Source organism: Anser brachyrhynchus (assembly GCF_964034855.1).
Source record: "Anser brachyrhynchus genome assembly, chromosome: 2".
In the NCBI taxonomy this organism is placed as follows: domain Eukaryota; kingdom Metazoa; phylum Chordata; class Aves; order Anseriformes; family Anatidae; genus Anser; species Anser brachyrhynchus.
Window position 1 is genome coordinate 121677628 of NC_137695.1, and position 25340 is coordinate 121702967.

The following is a 25340-nucleotide window of genomic DNA, read 5'->3' on the forward strand; positions in this document are numbered from 1 at the left end:
ATCATAAACACATTTATAAGTGTGTGTGTGTGTATATATATATATAAGTAATGTAAAAATAAAAAGGTTGTTTCCTATGATCTCCTTCCAAGTTTTAAATTGTTTTTTTTTCATACAATACTGAAGTTAATGGCAATGTTTGGCATCTGTTATTGATTTTCTACTATAGTTCCCGATGATGAATGAAAAAGATAAATCAATCCAAGTGCAAAAAATGCTATTTGATAAGAACTAGTAAGATGTTACTGAAAAAAAAAAATCAAGAACTTTTCACTCATAGGCTGTTACATGTTTATCCTTCAGTGCAGGTGCAAATTTGGCCCTTCAATGTGAAAACAAAGCACGTGCAGATTTATTTAGAAGTTGCTTCCCCACCCCCCCGTTAATTTGCTTCTATATATGAAATGCACATATTTCTTTGGGTAAAGCATACTTACATACTCGAATTTCTTCTGAAATAACATATAGCTGTTGACCTTCATGCCCTGTGGAAAATAAGTAGAAATTCATACTTTTTAGTTTTCATTTTGATCTACAGAGAAGAAAATGAACAGATTTACCCAAACCAGAATACTGTGTTTTTGCTGAAATCCTCTAGCAAAAACAGAAATCTAAGAGAAACCAGAAAGAAGGAATACAAAAAGAAAACAGTTGCATAAAAGAAGTAAAGAGAATCTGCAAGTTTCATATCATTACTGTCTGAATATGTTTTATTGTCAGATCTCTCGTTCTATCTTTTTTGCCTTGCATATATTTCAAAATATGAAATTTATAAACCTGACTTTTTTGATATACCTATTCATTCCTGGTTCATTTTTGTCCCTTCTGCTTTTATCTACGTATTTGAGTCTAGACCTGCTCGTACTGATATTCCAGCTTTTAAGAAAGTTTCACAAAATCAATGATTTAATGAATGGTTTTCGCTTCTAATATCATAGTTACAGCTGTAAATAACTAAATCAATCTTTACAGCTGTAAATAACTAAATCAATCCTTACAGCACAAGGGCAGGTAGTTCTTGTGATAACTGCTTTCCACAGCAGTGATTCCAGCTAAAAGAAAAATGGAGGAAGCGGTGAGTTTCATAATTCACTGGATTTTGACACTTCTGAAGTTTGTATTATAACACTACTTCATAGGCTATAGCTGGGACTGGTTCATTTTCTGAAGTCAGTCCGACTTTACAAGGCTTTAATGTTCTGGGGGCTAGTAAAAATCATTCAAGGTTTGAATTTGTGAAATGAAAAATATATTTTTAATGTATTTTAATGCCTCAGGCTTTTGTTTTTTTTGTCTTAGAAGCTTTTTTTCAGCAAAACTTCATTGTTCTTGTGTTTGTTTTTTTTTTTTTTCTGAATAAATCTTAAAGCTTATGTTGGTGTCTGGGGGGTGGCACATGACACAAGCCAGAAATACAAGACTCATGTCTGCAGAGTCCAATTTAAAACATCAGCATGAGTTATTGGCACTGGAGAAAAGGATGTAAATGTTTACCATGAAACATATCGTACCTAATAACTTTTTTCACAGAGTTAGAGCACAAGCCTTTCCATCAGCTACAGAGGATAAACTGTAAAAGTCATTGAAAGTTAACTTTTCTGGAAGACTGCTTCTCTGCATTGCTATTCTTTCCTTGTTTAAAAAGTCTCAGGTGAAGTAGGAGAGACTTCATTGATTGACTGACCTGAAATTTTGAGGTTTGACACCGTTTTTGCATAGTCATTTGAAGTATTCATCTGCTTGGGAGCATTAAAATGAAAATGGTAACAGTCATGAAGCATGATCAGAAATACACATCCTGATTACATATAAGCAGCTGTGAGTAATACTACAAGTTAGCTATTAGTCAGTGTGCAGTGCTGCGTCATTTAATTGGTTTTGATGCAAAAATGTGAAGGGCTGTTATAACTAGCTTTCTCAGAAGCTGTGTACCCTGCAATTTCTGGTAGTGACACGGGACCAATTAGAAAGTTTGGCTCTGGAATATGATATTATGATCAGGCTCCATTCCCGTACTGCTTCCCTTTGTAATTTACACTGGTTTTGTTCCGTGTTAGAGGAGCACTTTCTGGCTCAGTTGTCTAATCTGAAAGGACCGCGATGCCACATCCAAGCTGACAGCCAGCCTGCCTGCCTGTGACTTGCAGCCAGGGCTTGAACGGCCTCCCTTGGGGAAGGAAACGAGCTTAAGAATGATAAACCTAAGGGCAGGAGAGACCTTGAAGCAAGGACCTACAACTTTCTCTCCGCGATCCTCCTCCCCATGTGGGCCCTCGCTTGAGTCCCAGGGTATCTGCCAGCATGTGTCTGGCTCCTGCACTGCCGTACGCGGGGCTTAAGGTGTACTGGATGTCTGTCTAATGTTATTCTGTGTAGGCAATTGCAGTAGGTATTGCCTACGTTTTGGGTATTTAAGAAACCATGCCTCGCTATTAGGCAAGAAAATCCCTTTTCTTTCCCATAGACACTTGTTTGGAGGGAGGGAGGGATTTGCCTCTGAGATTTGGCCCCCTTCAGATACCCTCTGTGGAAAAACACAGGGCTTTTTTATTGGCATTTTCTTTTTTTATGCAGCCCCATCTACACTTGATACGAACACTTTTTAATGCTGTGTTACTCACTTACATTGTGTAACATGAACTTAAAATCCTGAGCCAGGGGATGTGTTTCCCCAGCTCTTGCGTATGGAGAATTACCGGAGAGGAAGAGAAGATCCCCCAGGAAGCCAGGCAAGAGCAGGGGCTGAAGGTGTGTGTACCAGAGCTCCTTACAGCAGAATCTAGTGGAGATAACTCGGGTGTCGGGGTATGAATGCTCTGTTGGCCTCCATTCATGTGCTTTGAATCCCTGTGGTACTGCAGTCATCCTATATCAGGCAGGCAGTCGTTCAGGTGCCCAGTATTGGGATCATGTGTGATAACAAAGTTGTTTTATAGTAACAGCACCTGGTTTGAGTAAATGCAGTTTTGTGTTGGGAGCATTAGATTTTGGAGGTTTTGTTTTAGGAAGTTTTTATGCCACTCGAGGCAGCCTTGCAGCTTTGGGGTGAGGATGACTTTGAGGGTAGTTTGACAGGCGTTAATATGAAGAAAAGTGTGCTCACTTTAACTCTTCTGTATTTTCATTTATGGTGTGCTTTGTCCAGTTTCTGTTCCTGGTGGCTGTTTAGTTATGGGGCACAAACATGGACAAGTCTAGACACAGAGCAGTTGTTGGCTTTGCTTTTTTTTAAATATGCATTGGTATCAACACGATGTGGTGAGTTGGCACGACAGCAAGTCCTGTGATAAGGGTAAACGTCTGAGCAGCAGACATCCCTCTGTGCCCCATCTGGAAACCTTCTGGATATGTCCTGCTGTGAATGCGATGCACTAGCTCGGGTACGTTACTACCTAGGGTGAGAAAACATCGGTGTGATTTTTTCTTCCTTTTTTTTTTTTTCTTTGAAAGATGCGGCCCTGATTTGAAGGGGGAGGAGGGGAACCCAAAACTTCACTGTGTCAGCATCGTGGTGGCACCTCTTCTGCTTCTGCTGTGTAGATCACCAAATAAATCCAGGTTTAGGCACATACATCTTTAATGACATAACTCCCTAGGGGTGATTTTGTGTACCTGTCTACTACCAGATTGGAAAATAGTAGTAGCCATACTAAGCCCTCTGCCTCATGTTTGTTCAGGGAGTAGAAGTACAGTGACAAGGATTGGTGCTGCACTGTGTCAAAAGTGAGTTCTTCCTTGGAGATCTGATTATTTTTACTTGTGTGTGTGGATTTAACTGAAGAACATGTGTTCACACAGTTGTGCTATTTAAATTAACGTGGGGTGACTCAGTGTGTATTCACTGCTGTCATCCCTCAACGGCTACGGCGGAACATTTTATTGTCTGAAGACAATGCTAATAATAATGGTAGCGTTAAAACGGCGTTATAATTTCACCCGATGATACCCTCTTCCCAGAACAGTGACGTGACCAAGAGATCTGCCATTGTCAGGAGCGGGGACAGGAGCCGACCTGCAGCGTGAGCAGCGCCCTTCGCTCTGGCTGCCTCCCTCTGCTCTCACAGCCGATCCAGCTTTCGGCACAGGGTGAGCATGTTTGCAAAGCCAGTGCTCAGCTGCACAGAGAGCTGTGGTACACAGCCCTGTCCTGGGGCGATCCTACCTGAAGCTGCTCTCGTCTAACAGGTGAGCTGTACCCGAGCATCACCTGCCTCGATGCCCCATCCTGGAGAGCAGAAGCTGCTGGGAGGGTACCCGCTGCGCCTGGCCACTCATTGCCACGGTTTTTGGCCACACCAGGTGTGCAGGTTGCTGGGGGAGACCTCAGCAGTCAGGTTTAGCAGTTTGCCATTAATACATTGCAGGTGCTCTACTATAACTTCTAAAACAGCGATTCAGAAGTGAAGAATTTTGCATATGGGGTGCTTTGTCTTCACTGTAAGATTTGGTGAGGGATCGTCTACTGTGACCACTAATAGAGGGCAGCTGTGCTGTCGTTGTAACTGAGGTGTAGCTTCTAAGTGCAAATAAGTTGTCAGTACAAAATTAATAAACATTGCATATATGTTATTAATGCTTAGCATCAGCTCTCGTTGTGCAAACGTAAATAATAACTTCCTTATCAAAAGACTTGGTAATGCCGCTTGGAATCTGAAAACAAAGATACAGTGATGTGAGCCGCATACAATTATTCTGTCCTAGGAAATACTGAAGTAGAACAGATCCACCCTAAAAATATGCCTTTCTAGTGGATTACTAGTATACTGTTGTAATAATCATGTTGGGTAGTTCCACAATAGACAAGTTGATGAGAAAATGGACTGAAGAAGAGATTTTTGGTAGTGCAGAGATGCTGTATGGAAACCTCACTTACCTTAAGCAGTGTTTGATATAGCATGGCTTACGTACAGTCTGGACAGCATCCACAGCATAAAGCTATTTGGAGGCTTGTTAATGAGCACATTAATGTTATCATCGCAAAGTTTGCTTCATATACGTCAGTAATTAGCAGGGAAGATAACTCCGAGACCAGACTCTGGGATCCGGCACTGAACATCTTTCAGATATGCAGCTGCCGAGAAAAACCCGCTTCTTTAAGGGCAGCCTCTTCCCTGCGGTGTTTAGCAGGAGCAACAAGTAAAAAGGATTGCACTTCAATTTCAGTAGCTTCATTATTAACCTGTATTTATCTCTTCAGATGGATGTTTTTAAAATGGTAGTTGGCTTTTGGTTGGGATGCTGAAGAAAAAGAGCTGAGTTAGGAAAATGGAATGGGGGAGGAGTTGCATGTTTCACAGTCTTGAGATTCCAGGCATTTGTGCTGTGAAAAATGGAATTTATTTAATTAGTCAGTTTCTGTGTGGGTTAGCTTTGTTGCTTTTGTTTGTTTGTTCTCTGTCAGTTTTTAATAATGCTATTATTTATTTCCACTAAATAGAAAAAATGAGTTTGGTGATCTCTGTTGCTCAAAGCCTGCTAGGAATACTGCCTCAGAGTTGTATTGCTACAAATATTTGTATGTTCCTAACTGCACTGTGGGCAGAAACACCATCATTGTGCTGTGCATCATTGCCATCAAATCAGTTAATGCAGTAGATGTGATACGTACCGCAGAACTTCGCATGGGATCCTCAGTGATTTCCCTCCCTGGCACTTGTTTGGCGGCATCAGAAAATCTCTCTGATTAGACAGTTTCTAAATAGCAGGATTTTGTACTCAACGCGTAGTTTTGTCCCAGCATATCCTATATATCCTTCTATGTCCCTGCATAGCTCTATCACCAGTACAATATATCTGGATTTCTTGTAGTACCTTGAATATTACAGCATGCCAGCAAAGGCTAGCACAGAATGGCAAAGGACATTAGCTCTTCTTTCAGCCTCCACTGAAAGCTTAACACCAACATCAGCAGCTTCCTGTCCTTCTCAGCCCTTTCCCGAACTTGTTCCGAAATGCTGAATGCAAAGAAGTCCTGCACAGCACTCCCCGTTAACTGACTGCCTTGCTGAATGTTATAGGTGCCCACTAGTAAAAAAGAGAGATCATGCATTCTTGTATAGGTGGGCCTTGTTCCGTCTCCTCCTGCTTTCTTTATTTCCTCAAGTTATCCTGTTTTGTGTGCGGCTGACAACTGAATCACTGAGAGATGCAAAAAGCAGAAGTACGAAGGAAATGCCCCTTGCATACGGAGAAGCAAATGTCTTATTTTTTTCAAGAGTGGAAAAGAGGAGCATAAGAATGAAACGGCTATCTGTGGTGATGAATTTTAACATCTACAGGGTGATATTTATTACCATGTCTCCCACATTTGGGTCACTTATTGTTGAGGATAGGATGAGGCAAAGAGTCACTGCTTTTGTTACCACTGGAACAGGGGCAGCGAGATGAGATGAGAGTAACTGTGTAGGTTGGAAAGTGCTTCCAGAAGGTACCTGCTGCCAAACGAGGTCCCGTTGGATCAGGTTGCTCAAGGCCACGTCCAGGACAGTTTTGAGGATCTCCAAAGATCCCACAGCCTCTGTGGGTTCCTGTTCCAGTGTTTGACCTCCCTCACAATGAAGAGATTTTTTTTTTCCTTGTATAGAGCTACAATTTCCCATGCACCTAGGGGAAGGCTCTGCATCCCATCTCGTTAGGTACTTGCAGACCACATTTAGGTCTCCTTTTAGCCCTCTCTTTCCAGGGCAGAACAAACAGTGCTCTCAGCCTCCCATGGCATGTGCTCCAACCCCATAACTCACCCCGCTGGGTCGGTATCGCTCTGGCGCCGGGCAGACGGCATCGTTCCAAGCAGCGTGCCTAAGGGACAAGCTCTCCTTTTTCTCTGCAGCGCCCGAGATGTAATCCAGAGACCGGCTCCCTGTTTCATCTCAACTGGTCTTAATCTTTTCCCTTTTTCTACCTTTTTGTACAGCATCTCCAAAAAAGCAAGCAGTATGAGAAGACCTGGAAACTTGTCAGACTGTCGTACACATTATGCTGTGGCACCACATGCTATTATTTCTGAGCTCTTTTTTTTTTTTTTCCTCTCATAGTGTCCATTCTTACAACTGTCCTCATTCAGCAAGCCTTGATCCTGGTTTCTTTTCTTGAAGAACTTAACACATGCTGGCTTGTATGAAATTAAAAACGCTGCATCAGCCAAAGCAAACATCCAACAGAAAGACAGGTGGATGCTACTGCAGATCCAGGGTTTGGGTGTAAATCTTATGCCCTTAATGACTGAAGTGGAAAAATGGCACTTTAACGGTGTCTGCTGCTTCCAGATTTTGTTCAGATTAGATTGCCTCTGGTATTTCAAGAGCTTTTATGTAGATATCGTATGCTCTTGCAGCAAATCCAAACACAGTTTAGCAGGGCAAAGCACAGTTGGAGACTGGCTCTGTGCCCAGAGTCTGCTTTTAACCTCTGCAAGGCCCTTCTCTTTTTCAGCAGTGCTGAGCATGGTGTGGATTTGGGGATAGCCAAAACTTTCAAACCAGGAGAGAGAGAGAAAAAAAAAAAAGATTTTTTTAAATCTTAATGAATCACCTGTGATGAGTACTGATCTGAAAGAAGGTATCGATTCCTAAGGAACCCTGAGGATCAGGCATATGGTAAACATGCAGGTTAATGACCTGAGAGCTAGGGCACCTGATGAATTCAAATTTGATCTTGTAAGATATCCATCGTCTTCCATCTGGAAATTCCTATGCAATTATTCTGTGCATATAATTCTAAAAGTATTATTGTTTTTAGTGTGCATCATGTGAAGCAGTAAGTTGTAATTTTTTTGGTGTGCAGACCATTATTGTTGTCTAATGTGTGTATGAATTCTATATGAAGAATTTCAGACCGCGGACAATACATTTTCTTCTAATAGGTATTCTTGAGAATTCCTCTGGAATAATCCCGAGACTCATCAAGGAACTATTGACCGTAGGTTAAAACAAACAGTATGTCAAGAAATTGACAGCCTGACTTTATGCTGTTATTTCTTGCTGACTGCAGATACTGGATGCGTCTCTCAGTCTCTAAAACACGGTAATACCAACACAGTATTGATCGGTTCCTGTGGCTCGTAGCATGAGTGTGATGCTCCTTTTGGAACTTGGCATCATGTGCACCCCTTTACAAGGCACATGAATAAAGCATTAGAAAGGTGGCACTTGTGACCTAGTTAGGAGTTACGTGCATGATCTCTTTTCCCCGGCTGAACTGAGGAAACAACTGAAGTAGAGCAGGGGATATTTTTACATATGATAAAACCTTGTCTTAATTTTTGGTTTGGTTGCCTTTAATGAAAAGGAAGCGTGCTCTTTTGATTTTGGGCTGAACATAAAACAGCTAGACATCAGAAAAAATGCACAGTGAAATTTAATTAGGTAACTGCATTAAAATCAAAGTCCTTTTTTTTTCTTTTTTTTTTTTTTCCAGAGAGGAAGCAAGAATCCCCTTTTGGTACTAGAGCACAAATGTAGCTGAGTCCTATTTTCATCTCCACCTCTTCACCAAGAGGTGTTAGTAACAGATGTGTATGATCTGCTGCCAAGGATGATGGACCAGGGATCAGGAGGAATGTGTTCGTTACATCGTGCCTGGTGCCTTTCTTCGTGTAGCAAAGGGGCATGGGGTCTCATTTTTCTAGCGGTAGCCTTTAACTTTATACGCTCTAGTTTGAACTGCTACGTTTGATTTTTTTCAGAGACACCAAGCTCCTTCTTCTCTGCAATCACACTTCAACTTGCAGATGTTAAGTACCTCTTGAAAGGACACAGAGAGTCTCTGAATTTAGGCTTAATTAACCATTTCTTTGAAAAACACAAGTCCAACTTTTCAGTACTTGAGTTCACATTTTGCAAAAATTATACAAAAATATATACATTTATAGAAATGTTTTTATATCTATTATATGTGGTAACTGTTGGGGAAGGTAATATACTTCAGATGTGCTCCAACCATGCTGTTTGAGCTACATTTATTCATTTCAACAATTGATTTTCTTTTGTAGTAGATTAAGCAAAACTGAGTACTGTTAGTTGTGCTAGAACATCTGTTCGGTGATAACTCAGAACGAAAAAATACCTGCAACTGTTTGTTAATCATTCTTTTTGCAATTTTTGCAAGACTTTTTTCTAACAATGCAAGTAGAGGAATGTGGGATTCGATCATGGAAAATGCCAGCACACCTCTTGAGTGAGGTAAGAATGTGGCACACCCAGATGCAAATATTTCATATAAACCATCAAATATTTTAGGGCATCTTTGCTGGTGTTGCCAAAGCCAGCCAAATTTTCCCTTGAGTCATGCAGGCAAAGATCACTGATGACTTGAAGTTCCTTCTGTTAAAATTTTCCATTTAATTTTTGTGATTCTGTAACTGTCCTGTCGTTGTTTTGTTATTGTTGTTTTTTGTTTGGTTGTTTGGTTTTTTGGTCTGTTTTTCCCCATTATGATATTTTTGCACAAAAAAAAAAAAATCAGTGAGAAAAATATTTTGACATAGAAAGATGGTTGAGAGGTGTTTAACACACAATTTCCAGCTTTTGTTTTCAATCATGGGAGACATGTTGTAAGCTGTTATCTCTCACCTAACTTGTGCCAGCACTTTCCAACCACCTACTGTAGTAAAAGCATGGGGTGCTCCTCCGTGGAGCATGGGCAGCAGCTTTGGGTTCCTTCTCTGTTCATTTCCACCTTGGTCAACTTGGGCACACGGTGTTCCCCTCTCTCTGTGTCTGCACGTGTCACTCATTAGTGTTCTGATTCAGTTTTTTTTTGCCATCCAGGTTGTTCAAATAAAGTTGCACATGTGGTTTGTACTGTTGTGGCAGTTCTGTGGTTTTGCTGTTCAGGGTCAAGACACTAAACATGGAAGAAGGCAAAGAGTAGAACAACTATGGAAAGCATATTTCGATGTAAATATTTTAGTTTTGTGTAAAGAAGGTAGGCTACAAACAGTGACATGGTGTTTCCCAAGAAAATACTCAAAATTTGTTTTATAACAACTTTCTTCTGTTTTTTTCTTCATTTTTCTTCAACAAGAGGAAACAGTCCTTTTTTTTTTTTTTTCATTGTTTTCTGTAAGATAGGTTTTGGTAATTCTCAGGTTGTGAATATCTAAGGAAAAGCCAGGCTCTGGCTCAGCAACCAAGCATTCTGGTTTCCAGCAAGTAAAAACGGGAATTCCTTGAATCCTGTCCATGATGCCTTGTATGCTTACTGCAGGCATGGGGCTCACCATGCTCTTTAGTTAAGAGCTTCTGAGGAAGACACATCCTTGGCAGTGTCTTTGAGAACTGGTTACGAACTATGTCCCTCTGCTCAGAGTATCCAGGGCTGGATGTCTCTTCATTCTTCCAATGTGTCTCAAAGAATCCAGGTATTAGGCTCTCTTCTTTAAAAATCCTCTCTGGGATCTTGCTTGCATGGCAGACAAGTTGGCCATTCCTTTCAGATTTTGAAACAATCTGGGCTTCTCAGTGTTTTTGCACGTAGTATAGTGTTTCCATTGTAAGGATGCTAAACTAACAGGCAGATGACTAAAGGGACCGCTTAGTCGCTTCACAAAGTGAAATTTTCTGGCTCCACTAATTGAAAGTGTACATCTTTGACCTCAGGAGGATCCAGGTACCTTTAGGGGTAATGCTGACCCACAGAAAGAAGTAGGGAAGCTAGCCAGAAAGAAAAGGAGATCTTTATTTTCTTTTAATTACCTCTGCATTTCAACGATTCTTAGTCCTAAATATCTCAACCCCGTTACAAAGATATATATTATTTAATAAGTCTTCTAAATGTAGCATGTTACTAGAATGTCCCAGGCCTACAAGTGGAAGGAGAACTTCGGTCCTGCCAGCATCCAGCCTGGGTATGGATTTCCTCAAGTTAGTCAGGCTCAAAAAGGAGCATTATTCCTTCCTTAACGGTTCGTATATCCTTTTGCTTGTCAAATGAGTAAAAAAAAAAAAAATAAAGAAAAAGAAGAAAATAGTAGCAACATTCAGAATGTATTTAGCTACAAACATAATTTTAAGATCCCCAGATCTCCTTATAGTGGTTGTTAATGTTTTTCACTTGACCTTGATTTTCCAGCAGATGAGAGAGACTGTTAAAATTAGGATAACAAGCAATTGCAGTATGCCAGCTGCCTGGCCATTATGGAGTGTTTTTATAGGCATTCAAAAATGATTTTTGGAGAGAAATTTGAATGAGGCTGTGGGATTTTTTTAGAGAACAAAGCAATAGATAAACACCAGTTCGGAGAAGAAGATGATAGTTCAAACCTGTATGAATTGTTGATGAGACATATATTGAAGAAATTATCATTTCTTATAGTCTGATTCCAGTCCAGTTGTTTATCTTGGTGCTTCCTGTCTAGGTGTTATATATGTCTTCTGCCCTTATAAATGATGCTAAATCTTTCAGCTAAAGCTCAGGAGGTAAACTGGCTTGTGTACACTGTTCAGTTTCATGGATTTCTGTGATTTTTTTTAGAAGTCTGACATCACTTTCCTTGTGCTGTTTTAGATCTGACATATCTTAAAATCTATCTATCTTTCTTTTTTTTTTTCCCACTCTTTAGAACAAGAGAATTGGAAAGATGAAGATACTTGCTTTAATGATTTGCCTTGAGGCCAGAGTTAAACTACATCCCATGCACCCATCTACTAGGAGCTCATGATCAATCATTTCTTTGCACAGATCTCAGCTACCATGTCTTTGGCACTATATCAGCATAATTATTACTGATTTTTAAGAGGAGTGCTGTTGGACCACTTGCTGTTTCTAAAAGGAAGAATTCTGGAGGCCAGTCTTTCCCGTTGAAGTGATATGAATTTGCTATCACTGGTCTTGTTAGATTGATTAAAGGGAAAAAATCTAAGAGTTGAAATGAGCAATAAGTGGAGTGGTAACTTTTCAAAACTGGCAGTGCATACCGTTGCACTCAATGTTGAGGCAGGTGCCTGCTGCACCCGGTCTGCATGGAGCAGATCTGGGCATCCCCAGAAAGCAGCACTGCTAGCATTTGTACATGCTAGCAAATGTTTTCACATTGTATTGTGTGTCCAACGTAAAAACTGTATGGCAGCACGCCTAGCTGTACTTTTATTTGAATCATACATCTGGTAAGGAAATGGAATCCTGGACCTTTGGGCCCAGGGCGAAATCCAAGCAAGCATTAAAAGGAACCAAAGAATCAGTGACGTTGGTTGCCAACAGTAATAAGCTCTGTTGCGTTATTGGAGGCCTGTCATTGGTAGTGCTTTAGTCACAAGTACGTGAGTTCTTCTGAGCCAAGGCTGGCTGCATATCGTACTACTAATTCCTCAGAAGGTGCAGAACATCTTCATGGCCTTCCTTCTGCCTCACTGAGAAGATAAATGATTATTTGGTGGCCTTCCTGGGTTGGTCTGAGCTGTGGCTGGGCTACACAGATAGGTACGGGAACCAAACGTTTCTGAGAAGGATCTGGTGTAGTGCAGACAGAAGGGATGAGGTTTTCTAAAGACATTAGAATTAAATCTACCTGGGTAATTAGAACTGAATAAAATTTACATTCTTACTTACTTTAAAAAAAAAAAAAAAAGGGTAGGATAAACTGAGAAAGGGGAATTTGGTGCCTTTAGCTGTCCTGCCAAATATGCTGAACAATCCTCATTCATGTTTTCTGCTGAGGTCTAGGTTGTGTGCCGAGTTTTCTCAAGATTTTTCTTGCAGTTGCACATTTGTAAACGTATAAAATAGTGTACCTAGTCCCTCTCAGCTGTGTTAAGGATGTTGGGTAGATAAAGAAGTTTTTGTGAAGTGTGTCACTGAAGGGCACTGTGTTGGACTGATAGAGTGTTGGAGGAGATCTGTTACCAAAACAATACGTCCACTTCAAGCAGTGAACTTAATGTATAGTTCCGCCTTGGGCTGTTCATTCCTGCACCTACAAAATCCACTGCCACCTGCCAGAGGATTTGCTCTTCTGCCTGCTCTCACACCTGGCTGGTGGAGGCACCCAAGCCCCCCTAGATGGTTGCGCAAGGTAGATCTTCATGGTTGGTCCCGTTTGTGGATGGCCCTTGTAGGTTGGGGAGCATTGTGCTGCGGTGTTGATTGAAGAACTTGCATAATATTTAGGTTTCTATTTGGAAATACGCTTTCTGACTGGGAATGGTACAAAGAGCCCTTGTGGCAATGCAGTACAATAGTTTACATGGTTGAATGTTTATAATGTAGATAATGTGTGTGTATAAGCCATTAGAAACATGCTTTGTATAAACTACTTAATTGAATTTTGTGCCTTTTATCTGTATTTCGTGAGCTGAATGACTCCATATTATTCTATTTATTAACAGTTTTGTCACCGTACATTCCTTTTGTGGCTGCTAAATGGAGTCGTTGGTGTTTCGTTCCATATCATGAATGTTGAAACCAGTAATGTGCTTAAAAGCTCCACAGAACATTAATCTGTGTGGGTTTTGTTTGTATATCTTTCTCTTTCATTGCTATCCTGGGTCCAGATCCAAGTTCAGTGAAGCCCATGTGGCGTGTCCCTTCCTAGTAATTTCACAGTTTAATGCATATCCTCTCAAAAAACCCTTGAGACGTGGAGGAGGATGTTTACTGTGGAACCAGAGAATTATGACAATCCACTGTACGAGAGCTTCTCCAGTATTAATACTTGCACTTTTTATTATCATGACCTCTTTTTCTAGCACTTAGGAGATTCAGTAGGCCACACATCTTTGAAACAGTATACACTGCTGTTCACAAAGTAAGAGCATGCTCAGCTATATAGCTCACACTGACACTCACATCATAAATGTGTTGATCCCTGTTGCTATTCGAAATAATGATCTAAAATAAGCGTTACGTTTTTTGAGGAAATGATAGAAAGTCTTGCCAGTATTTTGAAGGGCTTTATTTCTGTGTATCACTACTATCTCTGTAATAGTTCTCAAGTCCATTTGAATTACTAGTATTAGAGTAAGCCATATATATTTCTATCAATAAAAAAGTGTATATATTGATATGAGAAGGATACTCTTTGGTGCTTGCCCTTACAGCATGTCTGTGTTTTTACATGTTCAGGACCGGCAAATTACCATGAACTCAACTAAACTCAAACCAACACACTTCTGCTTGGGAAGAAGGCTGCATTCTTCTGCAGAACTGTTCTTCTGTCAAAATTAATACACTGATTTCTTTTTTCTCTTGACTTTTGTGTATACAAATACTTAATTACAGGACTATAATCTCAAAATGTGGAGATATTTACAAACGTTTAGCAGGTGACACAAAATACAAAGGTTGTGATTTTTTTTGCATGCATTTTAATAACTGATATAAATCCAAAATACTACTGAATAATGTTGGAGAGAAAAAGATGATAATCAATATGAAGTGAAACTCTTTGAACTTGACTGTAAATATTGGAGGTCACTTAAAAACAGATCATTATTGTAGGGTCCATATTTCCATGTCAAAATCAACTAGCAGCTTCTGCAAAGTACATTGAAATATTGATAGTTTTCCTCAGACAAACACCACCAGGGTAGCTGACACTGATTCCATGCCCTGCTAAAGCTATTTCAGGGAAATAGCTTCGTTGTTGTTGTTTGTTTGTTTGTTTTTTACCATTATTTCTTCCCTTCTTCATCTGGAAATGGTAAAAAAAAAAAAAAAAAAAGTGTTTGTTAATCAATAACAAGAACTTAAAATGTGCAATTTTATGTTGCCCTTCATCTGTGAATACTAAATTCTGTTTTGAAATTTGGCCCTGTTTGCATTTATACATTTATCCGCAGTATGGCTACATCTCAGTCTTGCACCGGAGATACTGTGGCATATGTGACTTTATGATCTGAGGTTTCCCAAATGTCTTTTTAATTAGTTATAATTGCACAACTTGTAGCAGTGTGCAGCCATGTTGCCTTCATCACATATTTTGTCTTTCATGTGAATAGTTTTGGTTGCTCTGGTGGCATGTTGCTTTCCTTCCCTTCTAGTGGCATGGACCAGCCTTGGTGCTTCGTTTCCACATCCTCCAGTTGATCTGTATGCCACTGCCATATTTCTGGTCTTTTTCCTTTTTTAAACTGCTTTTTTCATACTATTTTTCTTTTTTATTTTTTTTCCAGAGCCCCCTGGAGCATTACAGCCTACCATTCAGAGCCTGGACAAGAGCTTGGCCTTGCACTTTTACAGGTACCCTTTGAATTAAAATACCTATTGTTATCCAGGGGTTGATAGAAGGACGGCAGCTCCAGAGGCACTTTTCTTTGTCCTCCTCTGCTGTCCTGGGAGGTGTGTTCTGGTAATGAATCTCTCTTTCTTGACCTTTACTAATTGATTGAGTTGGTGGATTCATTAGTACTATTGAAGAAATATCAAGGTTTATTTTTGTTAGCCTCAGTCACATAGTGACGGACATGTCAACATGGCAGAATCCTCTCTCAAGATAATCAAGTAGCTCCCAGTGTTTTGTCCTTCTTTATTCCCAACCTGTACTTTGGTTACGGTTTTCCAGTTCAGTAGGCTCTGTTTCATAACAGAGACTTTCAGCATAAGCAATCCCTTGTAACCTTAGTGCTCCAGAGCCTTCTGTAATTTATCTGGTAACTACATATGTGCTCAAAACCAGAGGAAAGCTTAAACATCCCTGAGTCTGTCCACAACGCACTGAGCCTGATTTCAAGGTTGGAGCAGAAGATGAGTATTAAATGTTAAAATCTTTAACTTAGTCTTAAAAGCTGCTAAACAAAAGGGGGAAAATCCAATATCGGAAATAATGGAAAGCATGTTGTATATTGAGTAGCTTTGTGCTCAGTTAGTACATGGAAACCAGCTGAAACCCAGGGAGACAGCAGTTATATGAGCATGGCGCTTCATACCCATGATCATGCAATTCTCGAAAGGCTAGTAGAGCACTTTCAGCATTTCTTTGTGGCAAAGAAGAAATCAGTAATCAATTTCTGATGCATCAAATTAGCAACACGCTTCACTAATACTTAGTTTTAACTCCACTCAGTAGAAGGCATTTTATGTTCATCTGTTTCCAATCACCGTATTTGGCTCCAGAATAGAAATTTGCATCGCGTGGGGTCTTAAATTAACAATTATCACTGCTGGTTTTATTTTAGATTAAAGTGTTAGGTCTGAGAATATGGATGGCTAATATAGGGGTAAAAATCAGTTCCCAGAATGTTGAAATAATCCCAAAACCGATTTCTGTCAGCTGAGAAAATTCAGAATGTGAAATTCCAGATATGTTGTGGTCTGAAATTAAAAACGGCAAAGCTGTTATAGCTGCTGCAAGGACTGACATGAGGAACATTCAAAGCTTTGTAATTGTTCTGTTTCATTTTTTGTAGTTAGAAGCTAACCTGCACCGATTCCATCATCACATTTCAGGTTTTTACCTTCATGATGCCACGCTGTAGGGAATTTATTTCCACTGTCTTAGAGAATGGACTCAATGTTTGGTGTTCATACAGATGCTCTGGGAGGTCTGTAACTGTGTGGGAGACATAGCGCACATTCTGAAGTGTGAAAGATGGAATCTGTGATTTATGATAATGACAGCATTTGGTCCTGCATACAGTGACACAGCCAGCCCTCCTAATTTTTTTTGCTTTTAAAGGATGTGTGGAGACCAGTGCAGGTCAGAATCGCAGGATGGCTGAGTCTGGAAGGGACCTTTGGAGGCCATCTGGTCCAGCCCCCTGCTCAAGCAGGGCACCCAGAGCAGGCTGCCCAGATTAGTGACACTCTGGTGCTGGTGAGCAAGGGGCGTCCCCTCTGCTAGAGAGGCTGGCAGTGGCAGGGATGGTGGTCTGGCTGAGAACGGTTACCTTTATGTGGCAAGGACAGGCAGGTGAAACAGCTGGCACTGCATCTCCTCACCTGAGGCTCAGCATCTTGATTGCAGCATCCCATAATTCTTTTGGCTTAGGGGGTTTGGCCTTCGGATTTTGAAGTTTGGTTTCGCTAGATCCACCTACTCAAAGTTCGCTGCTATTCACCTCTATAAAGAGATACCAATTTATCAGGGTAAAGCATTAGCTTAGAACTCAGGAGACTTGTATCCAATTTCTAGGCTGGAATCAAATTTCCTCTGTTACTCTGGGCAATCATATTCAGTCCTGTTCGGAGAATTTGTTTTGCTTACTGGAGAGAGGGGAACTATTAAGATGGCCGTGTATCACAGCTGCGAGAGAAGGACAGGTATGTAGGCAATGATGAAGTACTCTGGGGGGATACGAGTAGAGAAATAACAAGTCAGTCTATGTAAGCAGTGGTCCAAGGCACTTCTGTAGAGAGGGTCAACAGTGATCCTAGCTTCAGGACTTGCCAAGGGCAAGTCTGTTGCTTGTATTGGCACTGCAGCAGCCGACAGCACGTGAAAGCCAGCTGAAGCAGCGCCAAAAGGAAGAACTGGCTTTGCTAGGAAACCTACTGCAAACCTCTGCACTTGTTTTATGGTCTGGCAGGTGTTTCTGGTTGATTGGATTTCCTCCGTTGTTTTTCCTCCTGAAAACATACAGGGCTCAAAGGCTGGTCTCCTTCTGTCACCTCCTTCTGCTAACCTTCCTGCTGCCAGTTCCTCCTTGCCAACCCATCAGGCTCAATGGGTGACCTGTCCCAGGCATGGAGGTTGCAGGAGAGGGATGTGTCTCCTGGCTGCAGCCCTAACGTGGTCTGCACTTCTCCCCTGCACCCTTAGACATCTCTGTTCCCCATGTGGAACATAGGAGTTGAGCCAGGGGTGATGAGGAAGAGCACTTGAAGCGTGTCTTCCTTTTTTCCTGTAATCCCTCAATGTCCTTATAATCTTTTTCTTCCCAGCTCACTCTTTTGGTTCCACTATCTCTGTGCCCATCACCTATTCTCTGCTCTTTTCCTAATAACTGCATTTCTCCTCTGACTTTTCTTACCATTTCCTGCTTCTTGTGCCCGTCCCCACACTCCCAATTCCCATTTTTTTGTGTGTTTGTTTTGTTATGTTTTTTAATTGGAGATGGGATGCCTCAACCCTCCCTCTGCTGCCTCCCTCTTCACTTTATTAAATGCCCTGGTCACGATGACTCAACACAGACTTTATTTGCTTTAAGACGGTGTGATTTTTATGGTGTCTCAGAAGATGTGTTCAGGAAGAATTTCTGTCATAACTGTAACTTCATCAGGGTCCTCAGATATGCTGAAAACCATTTAATAAGAAGACCCTGGGCATTTCTGACTTCATAAATTCAGCTGTTTAAGTGCACCATTTTAGTGAAGAGTCATTACATTAAATGTCGGTAATAGGAAATGTACTCAATGTATTCTAGCAGCTACAGTAAATGCATCTGGTATAGTCTAAGGAGTTACACAAATGTGCAGTCATGCCATGCATGTACAATATAGTACTTGTGTAGGGTTATACAGCTATATCATATTGATTGCAACATCTTAGAATAACACCGAAGACCTAAATTGTATTGTGTTCCAGAGCCAAAATTGGTATGTTTAACCATGTGCTTAAACAAATCTTAAATATGCAGATGTAGAGCTATGCACTCCTTTGATTTTCTTTCTTGTCTTCCAACGCCATGTATGTTTAGAATTGAGGCTGGAAGAAAAAGGAATGAACTGTGCTGTGGTATGGGAAAATGTCCTCTTATCTAGAGAAAACATAGCTGTACCAGTCAAAAATAAAAGATACCATTCACTGAGTCACTCTGAAGGTTGCAGTGCCCTGGAACACTGTTGTAAATTGGGTGCTTAAAAAAAAAACACCACCACACATGCTAAAAAAAAAAAAAGAGAGATTTGTTTTTACTTAGTCAAAACTTTTAGAGTTTGTTTATTTAAGAAAAAATAAATGGGCACTATTTCGTGTATTTAAAGTCTGAATGTTTATAAATGGTTAGCCCAGGACAATTATGGTGTAGAAATTATTTTTAAATAGCCATGCTGACCTTACTGCAGCAATATGTCATGTTACAGAAATGATGTTTAGTACAAAGACTTGACAAACAACACCCCACAGCTAATCAGCAAAGTGACTGAAAGTCCTCAGTTGTCAGAACTGGGCCACTCTGTTGTACTCCTCTGGGTGAACATTGTCATTTTTCTAATGATATTTTTTTCAGCATACCCAATTTTTAATCGCGCCTAGTGTACTACGTAGAATCACAGAATGGCTCTGGTTGGATGGGAGCTTAAAGATTATCTCACTCCAGACCCCAACTACTTTATTAAAGGTCGTCTTCTAGATTTGTAATAGAAGATATTCATTTTCTGTGTTTTAAAGGGTGAAATGGTTGTATTTGTGTATGGCGTTTACTAAAAAGAATTTTCTGTATAGTAAGGTAACAACAAGCCGTTAGACTTAGAAAGAAAATATATAACTGTGTAATCTATGTGACTTTCTGGTTTCTTACCTGTAAAAATTTGTAAGTATTATGAGAAATTCTCCATATACTTGTGCACTGTTTCTTTCAAATATGTTTTCATAAACAGTAAGAAACTTCAGAAAGAAGCTATTCAGCTTAGTTTTGAAAGTTTAAGTATTTTTAAAAGTTCTTACTAATTAAATCTCTGACTACTAAAGGAAAGGAAATTTTAAGTCTGATATATTTTTTCCATTTATAAGAGCTCGTTGTGGTATCTTTTTTCACAGCATAAATTGTTAGGATTGTTTCTCTTCTGGGCTGTATTTGTTTACTCTGGATCTTCACGTACTTTAACATTTCTGGAGTTTTACAGTGTTAGTAACTGCAAGAGAATGCTTAACTGCAGCTATTTTCATTGTGGCTTTATTGTTTTTAAATAAAACATGTTTGTAGTTACGATATTATGTTCCTTCAGTATATTTCTCATTGTGAACTGTTTTGGAAAACTTTCTCAATAAATATAGCCTAAACATGGCAACTAGAGATTTCAGGGTTTGAGGCCTTTTATGACAGAGTCTGGTAAACTGTTCTTTTTTTCCCACAAAAATGACATAGCAGTAGCAGCTGCTGGCCATTTGTGACCATGAGATCACTGGTTACTGCACGCTTCTGAGAAGTGGGAGACTGGATCAATTCCCCAGTCCCCAAACTGGGGCAAGTCCAGCTTCCACTCCTCTTCCACCTGCCGAGGAAGAACCCGCTTGGCACTTGGGTGACTCTTCCTATTTCAGCTGGAGCCATCCTACTTCCTAGAAATTATTTAATTATGCTGGAGTAGGGTCATTAACCAAGTTGCCTCACCAAGTACCCTGTGTGGGCTTTGTCATTCTTTTTGTAACTTAAAGCTTGCAAATTTGTCTTTTAGTGGAAAACTTTGAACAGAAGTGCTGGATAAGGGTCTGTCTCTACGTGCATTTTGTACTAGTTTATTCATTTGCTGTGGAAGTTGACTTCCAGTCTGCACTCCAAATGAAGGAGAGGCAGAAGTGCTTCTTGTGTCATCCTGCTTATCCCCAGCTGCATTTCTGGGGCCTGCAGCATACTCAGAAGGTACCTGCTGGGTAAGGCAGTATGAACGGGCAAGGAGAGGCAAGGAAATCCCTGGTTCCTCTACAGCTTGGGAATTATCCATCTGGCTTAGTTAGCTGTGTGCGTGCCCATTAATATAAATAATAGGGCTGCACCCATGCTGAGTGGCAGGTGGGAGCAGGGCATGCCCACGGGCCTGTGCCCTGAGCATCCCGCTGGGCCTGCATGTGCTTGTTGCTTCCAGCCTTCTCACAGCCCCTTTCTGTGGAAGTCCGGTGTGGGAGATGGGGACGGTGTCCAGGTTTTGACCCCATTTGGTGTTAGGATCTAGATGGGGTTGGAAGAGCTCAGAAGTGATTCTCATTTTTGGCTTGAGCAAAAAATTTCTGTCAGAGGAGCAGGTGTCTCGAGTCTAAGTATCAGCTAGCCAAGAATTTATGAATACTGCTGTCACTTAAATGGTGAAAAATGAGACTACAAGTTGGAAATAGTTAGCAAAATATATGTTCCATCCCGAGTTAATGGTAATCATTTTTTTGGTGGCGCACCACTCTTCAGAAGATACCGAGCTGTTTCCCGACTACCCGATTACTGCTTATGCAGGTGACTGATGTACGGAGCCTGCCAGCCCTGCTAGCGAGGCACTGTATCTGTGTGGTAATGCTGGAACAAGGGTGCTTTTTTTGCTCTATTTTCACATTTTTGCAGATAGAAGATGCTGATTTTCCTTCTTCAGTTGCCTGTGATTTATACTGAATTTGCACTTGCACCTGATTTATGCTGAACCTGTGATGTACAGAAACCTCAGAAGTTTGGGTAGCTTAAAATACTGCTCGCTCTCAAAATGGACTTGTTAGGAATTACCGCAGATCTGAGATGTGAATTAATATGAAGTGTTCCGTTCAAAACATTTTTCTTCAGCTTCTTAATTAAAAATGCTTTGTTGTTCGGCCTCCCTCTGTTTCCTCCCAGTGTGCAGCGATGACACACAAAGCTGGCCAATTAATTATTTGTGTTCCACATCTGAAATGTTACTGCTAGAAAAATAAATGGTTTTCCAGGATACCAACTCCAAGCGTGGCTGTGAAGGTCAGCTGCCAGGGGCAAGGAGACCTGAGGTGCTGGCTGTTCCTACTGATGGAGGAGAAGAAAGGAGAGTAGTAGATAGCACTGCTGCTTTAACCAGAGCAGAACGGGAGTTACTGCATCTTGCAAAAATGGGATGGTGAAAGGGGGAAATTGTTTGAAGAGGTGATGAAGGAGAGAAAATAAGGGTTCACTCTGCTTCTCTCCGAGAAGAGGGACCAAACCGCTGGGACCTGTCTTGGCATCTGATGAACTCCGAAATGCTGCGAGGCACCGGAGCCAAGTGTTCTTCAACAAAAGTGGTTGTGTTCGTTTCTAAAAGTACAGAGATGATCCTGGGCAAATTGTATGGGGGCCAGGAAACCAAAATAGAGGGCTGTGAGGTGGTTGTAAGGAGGAAGGCATAAGTTTAAATGCAGCAGTCCTGGAGAGGAGCAGAATTAAGATACTTGGGGCTTGTACTTGGGACCATTGAGACTGGCTGATGAAGGAGTGGTAAGGGTGTCACCTAAAGCTTTGCAAGGGGTTTTAGAGAAATATTCTGATAAAATATGCACTAAAGTAGAAGTATCCACAAAAAGCCAGAGCTACAAATATAATAAGTTACATTGCATTCCTTATACTTTTTAGGCCTTCTCCTGAAGTATTTTTAAATGAGAGGCTGAAATTATTTGAGAGTGCGGTATGTTGTAAGCAGCACAGGGGTCCAGAGAAAACAGAATTGATTTCCGTTCCTGCTTTTACAAACACAGCATGTAGTATCTCTCTAAATAATAAGATAAGTTGCATTTTTTGTACTATCTAGTTGGAAGAAAGGGAAATTTCGTTTCTGAATTTTCTTGTGTATTTGTGCAGCTGTCTGCACCTGTTTAAAGAAATCAGAGTTTTCATGTTTGGACAGAATTTACCCAGAAGTAAGTATCACTGATAGTGGATTGTGGCTACTGGGTAAAAAAATAACGTAACAGCACTAAATTTCAGAACTAAGAAGCAGCAAAATAATTTCTGAAGACTTTTATTTCAAAGAGGCATCTCTATCCAGCTCCCCATGAGCACTGAGCATACTGTACAGAGGCAGAATGCAAGTAAAGCCACCAAGGCACTTTCCAGACATTTATACCTCTATGGATTTCCACACAACGAAGTTAGCATTTCTCGTTATGTCAGCATCCGGTTTTAAGCCTCATAGTTTTAACTGCACGCTGAAACAGAAAGTGTGTCAAGTGATTGTAGTATTGTCTATGGAGAGTTTTATGTTACAGGAATTTTTTCTCATACAAACTTACAGCCTGAAAGCACTTCACAGTCATGTTTAGCATGCAGCATTAATGGATGTCATTGAGTGTAATGCAAGAGCAGAGCTGAATTAGTGTAAATATCAAGCTATTGTACAGTTCACCTGTGCAAAGTAGTAGAAAATTGATGATAGTTGCAAGCGTTTAAGGGTTTTTTTGATTGAATGTAATATATCATCAGTGCAAAGTGGTAGCCTTTTCCAAAGTTGTTATCTTTTCAATTGGTGGAAACTTCCACCAGTTTCTGGAACTGTGAGGAACAGCTGAGGGAACTGGGGTTTAGTCTGGAGAAGAGGAAGCTCAGGGGAGACCTTACTGCTCTCTACAACTACATGAAAGGAAGCTGTGGGGAGCTGCAGGTAGGCCTCTTCTCACAGGGAACTAGTGATAGGACTAGAGGGAATGGCCTCAAGTTGTACCCGTGGAGGTTTAGGTTGGAAATGAAGAGACATTTCTTCTCAGAAAGAGCAGTCAGGCATTGGAACGGGTTGCCCAGGGAGATGGTGGTGTCACCATCCCTGGGGGTGTTCAAGGAAAGGTTGGACGCGGTGCTTGGGGACATGGCTTAGTGGGCGACATTGGTGGTAGGGGGATGGCTGGACCAGATGATCTTGGAGGTCTTTTCCAACCTTAATGATTCTGTGACTCCCACTTCTATAATAACTGTGCCACTCCCACTTTTAGGCCAGTGTACACCATATTTGTGACCTTTCCAAGGCTTTAACTCCTTGAACAGATACTGCTCTTCACTTGTTGTTCTCTGTTTCATGTTCCCAAAGGGGAGCACATTGATTTGTATTTTGGGTCATGGTAGATCTCAAAGATCTTTTAATCTCCTCATGCTTTATCTTGACAGCTAATGTTAACTGAGACCAAGTCTACACCCATGCACATGTTTATCTAAAATTGATTTCAAAAATGTAATACCTGTTGCCATTCTGGATGTGGATTATTTTATTTCAATGTAAGCCTAGTTTATTTAGACTTAGCTCGTATTTTTAAACTTATTAACATAAGATAGACATGTGAGGCTTAATGTGACAATCATCCACAGAAGAACTTAAATTCATTTCAGGCATACACATTAGTATATCCTAGTACATAGACTGTAGCAAGTTATTCTCAGTGAAGTCTTCATAGGCTTTATAGGAACTATTAACAAAGGAGCATCTTCGTAATGGGACTTTCAACTCTAAAGTGCACCTAGTCATTAGCAGAGCCTGTTATTTGTCATCTGTGTACTATGTTCCTTTGCAAACTTTGTTTTGTGATTTCCTTGAGCCCTATTGAGATCACTTGTTGGTTACTTACACTTGAATTTGTGATGTTTATGGTGCATCTTGAGACTGTGGTAGTTATATTTTACCATCTGGAAAACAAAATTGACACGGGCCTTTAAATATCAAGGAAAGCAGAGGAAAGGCTGTCAACCTTTGTTATATTTATTCACTGTGCTTCATCCTACCTCCTGTACAATCCCCTCATCCACTGTCCCAGAGGGATGAATTAAGAGCATCAGCTTCAGCACGGCATTGTCGGATGAAGCTGTGTCCTCACTGAAGTCAAGAGTAAAAATTCCACTGATGTCATTTAAGCCATACTTTCACTGTTGTTTTTTGATGCTGTGCTGCAACTTGAATATTGCTAAAATATGTGATGGTTTTCAGAATAGACTTTTAGGCAAAGGCTGGCTGAAATCTGGCCAAGTTATAGGAGCTACAAGGCAACACAGGAGCAGGGAGAGAAGTGCAGTGTTTGCTGTCAGATAGCATCATTCGATTTGTGTTTAGAATGTAGTTTTAGGTATGAGAGAAAATAAACTTGATTGTTATACATTAATAAAATAATAGGTATACAAATAAATACTTGTCAGTGTGACCACTTCATAAATTTCTTTTATATTTTAAAAAATGTATATTTAATACACATGGAACTGTAATTCCAAAGTTTTTGCATAGTTTTTCTCCTACTGTGTTGACTTTAAATCAAGGGAAGAATATTTTATAGAGAATTTGTTTGTAGTTACTGTTAGTCATGTAGCTATTGCTTCTCTCAACTGTATTGTTTCCCCCTAAATCATGCAGATAGTGAGTCTGTTACTTAAATGTGAATACCTGACAAACATATTGCAGACCTAAGAGTGATTAGAGCATGATGCCTAGAATGAGTAAGTGCTTTGGATCTCTGCCTTTGCCACAAAGGAATCCTGAATCAAAGTGCCTGGCTGAAAATGTAGCTTTAAAAAAAACAAAAACCCTCAACCCCTTTGTATGTTTTGTATTCTGCTGAGCAGTTCTGCAAGAGTAGCTAATGTTAGAAGAGGTCAGTTAGTATGAACTTTAAGCTTTTATCTGTGCATGCATAGTATTAAAATGAGCCATGTTTGAACGGGTGCATAAGTTTTCATTTTTTTTAAATGATCTCTTAAGTATAGTGATTTTTATATAGAAGAACAATAATGGAAATCTGGAGCAAATCGTGAAAAACACAACCCAGTCTGCAGGACGAAATGCACCTACAGAATAGA

At 40.4% G+C, this 25340-nt stretch overlaps 1 protein-coding gene across 11 annotated transcripts in view; it reads left to right on the forward strand.

Annotated features, from left to right (window-relative positions):
* The window catches only part of FAM110B (family with sequence similarity 110 member B), a 109493-nt gene that overhangs the window by 77246 nt on the left and 6907 nt on the right, over window positions 1-25340 (forward strand). For 10 of the 11 annotated variants that reach the window (XM_080581191.1, XM_080581181.1, XM_080581182.1 and 7 more), the window contains one exon: window positions 15108-15174. The gene's annotated coding sequence lies outside the window, so the exon portion shown is untranslated. Of the gene's footprint in view, window positions 1-8432; window positions 9180-9767; window positions 9925-11560; window positions 11804-15107; window positions 15175-25340 lie in introns of those variants that run through there. The other variant, XM_080581185.1, reaches the window with a different exon arrangement.